The following is a 3551-nucleotide window of genomic DNA, read 5'->3' as shown; positions in this document are numbered from 1 at the left end:
ATGAAGAATATTAAAAACATTATGAGTCAGCTGTCTTCGGCATTCCTTAAGGTACCAGCACAATAACACACTCAGCAAAATATCGTCTAATTATCATTATCGATAAAATCCCATAAAATATCGAGATATAATTTTTTGTCAATATCGCACACCCCTACTATTGTCATTATGCATTAATGACACACTATTTTCCTAATTAATGCTGTACAGTTGCTTTGACACAATCTGTATTGTTAAAAGCGCTATATAAATAAAGGTGACTTGACTTAACGAGCTGACATTAGGAGTAACTTCTTAAAGTGGCAGGACTAATCTGTGTTCCACGTGGGCAAATAACCAATCTGTGGGAGCCAGAATTCTTGCTGGTTGGTAGGGGATCAAATACTTATTTCACTCACTGAAATGCAAATCAATCTCTAATCTTTATATAATGTGTTTTTTTTTTCTGGATTTTTTGGTTGGTATTCTGTCTCTATCCGTTAAAATAACCCTACCATAAAAATTACAGACCCTTCATTTCTTTGTAAGTGGGCAAACCTACAAAATCAGCAGGGGATCAAATAAATATTTTACCCACTGTACGTTGTTTACATTCAGATCAAAGCGAACATACGCTGCATACGTTGTTTACATATGTGATACTCTCCAAAAGGGCGCTATAGGGTGACGCAAAGGAGACGAATTGTTGAATAAAGTCATTATTTTTGTTTTCTTTGCACACAAAAAGTATTCTCGTAGCTTTGTCAAATTACGGTTGAACCACTAATGTCACATGGATTATTTTAACAATGTCCTTGCTATATTTCTGAGCCTTGATCGTGTAAGGATCCTTTCTGTCTATGGGAGGTCAGAGAGCTCTCAGAATTCATCAAAAATATCTTAATTTGTGTTCCGAAGATGAACGAAGGTCTTACAGGTTTGGAACGACATGAGGGTGAGTAATTAATGACAGAATTTTCATTTTTGGGTGAACTAACCCTTTAAAGTAAATTTAACTGAGGCTCAGTAAGTAACAACCTTCATGTCCCTAAGAACCCTTTGCATTTCCTTCCTTTCAAGGAGGGGTAAATGTTTTCATGACATTTTCAATGAATGTAATATGTCAACATGGGATAAAATTAGCAACATCGAATCAGATCATGCTCAATGTGAATAAAAGTTATGTTTTAAAGAGAACAAGGAGCGATAAAAAGAACTATGAAATAGTTCAGCATCATTTTTATATAGAAAACAGAATAATAATAGAAATACACTTGTAGTCTCCTGACACTAGTGTGCAGCACACAAATGATTTCATTGTTTACATACACATGCCTTGAGTTTATGTAATACACACAAATTAGATGACCGCACTGCACATCGAGTTCAGGTGATAAAGACCATCTGAGGAAAGTGGTTTGAGTGAAGCTGGCAAAAGCTCACCACTAACATTCAAGTTTATTGACTGGGACTGACATTATGAAGATTACAGCACATTCCTTGTGAAGCCTCATTCAACTTCTGAATTTCCCATAAGATAAAACAGTGACCTCAATACGTCTCATTTTTATAATGCTGATCACGTTACCTGTGACACCTCCAATGACTAATTATGGCCAGCAGCGTGGCTCTATACATGCATAATGCAGCTTATGAATTAATATGCAATGTACAGCGTCTGCAAAATATTCACTGAAGGAAGATACTTTCTTAAAACTGTTCTCAGGGTTCACACAGTTGCTCAATGCAGTAAATACTGCAAATTACACCACTACACAAATATTATTATATAGTAAAAGGCCAATTAATCAGACGATATTTTAAAATTAATGTTATTAGCACTGGGCTATTAATAAGATCAGTTATTCTGCCTAATGTCAAAATTTACAGACATATGTATTTTCATATATTCTTTGGTGAAGTTTAAGCAAATAGGCTATTATTTGTGGTTGACATGACATGCCAAAAACAAGCATGGCAGCCAATATAATACTGATATATATGTGATATAGGTTAATATAGCTTATGGCATCAAAGTTGTATGCATATATATATTCTGTATATATACAAAAGTTTAGGGTTAGTAGGGTTTTTTTTGATAAGCAAGTTTTATTTTAGCAAGGAAACAACTTGATCAAGAGTGACAATAAAAACATTTATAATGTTACAAAACAATCTTTGTCCAAAATGTTCTGTTTTTCTGAACTTTCTATTAGAATCCTGCAAGCATGAGACTTCTTTCAAAAACAAAACAATCCTACTGACCCCAAACATTTTTACACAACATTCACTAAAAATACCAGAAAACAGAAATTGTGTATTAATTTTTAAGCTTGTTGGAATTGACACAAGGGATGCTCTATTAAAAGCAGTAAAATGGACATCTCAAAGCGGCCAAAATATTGGGATATTTATCACTAAATATCATGTAAAATGTGTGTTTCTTTAAATGTATCAATTTTATGTAATCTCATTTGCTATTATGTGTGCATTATATCGGCTATATCCAGCTCCAAATACAGGTATTGGCCATTTAAAAACACATATGAACTGAACACTTTTATAGACTGCTTACTATTTAAAATGATCAATTATGAACTGAACACTTTTATAGACTGCTTACTATTTAAAATGATCAATTATGAACTGAACACTTTTATAGACTGCTTACTATTTAAAATGATCAATTATGAACTGAACACTTTTATAGACTGCTTACTATTTAAAATGATCAATTATGCACTTCCCAGGACAAACGATATTAACATCAAGCACAGTTTAGGATGCTAACGTGTCAGGAACTGCATTTATCAGCTGCATCAATGATAAGAGATCAATATGACAGCATGTGATCATGCATCTGTCATGTATCAACAAGTCACCGAGTGCGAGACTCTTCTAGATGTGTGACACATAAGCTTCAATGGAGCCACACACAATTCCTGAATACACCAAACCAATGATCCTGTTACACTACAACCGTTCAGCGTTTGAGAACGTCCCAGCACGCGTTATCTGCACAAGTCTTACATAATAACGATCTGTTTATTGTATTAGCAGGGATGTGTTGGCATGCACGGCCACGAAAGCTTAAACAAGTCCACAGATCCCTAGGCTAACGTGTAAAAATAACGTAAAGCCAACAGTGCGCGGTGTCAATCTGACTGACAGCAGAGTAATGCTGATTTCTAGGCTAAAATTCAGGGATCTTATCTATTCACGAACAGCTTGTAACACTCCAAAGAGAAAGGAAAACTTGAAATTGCATCATTTGACCCCTTTAATATTGAAAGTAGAAAAATGAGAAAACGTCTCCTTTTTCGTTTTTTCGTTTTTCTCCAAAAAACGAGAAACGAGAATTCAGCTTAAATTTTCGTTTTTCGTTCATGGGTGGAAAAATGAATAAACAGCTTGAATATTTGATTTCTACACGTGGGCGGGAATTAAACGCCCCTTTCTGCTGATTGGTCAGCCGAAGATCAAACCGTGCCGACATCAGTTCTTCCGCAGTATCACGCAGCAGAATAATAGTCCTCCACTGCTGCAGTTGTATGGATTCTTAACGCATTTAT

This window comes from Sinocyclocheilus anshuiensis, unplaced genomic scaffold, assembly GCF_001515605.1.
Source record: "Sinocyclocheilus anshuiensis isolate Anshui unplaced genomic scaffold, SAMN03320099.WGS_v1.1 scaffold566, whole genome shotgun sequence".
Lineage (NCBI taxonomy): Eukaryota > Metazoa > Chordata > Actinopteri > Cypriniformes > Cyprinidae > Sinocyclocheilus > Sinocyclocheilus anshuiensis.
The sequence above is the reverse complement of the archived record's forward strand: the minus strand, read 5'-3'. Positions refer to the sequence as shown.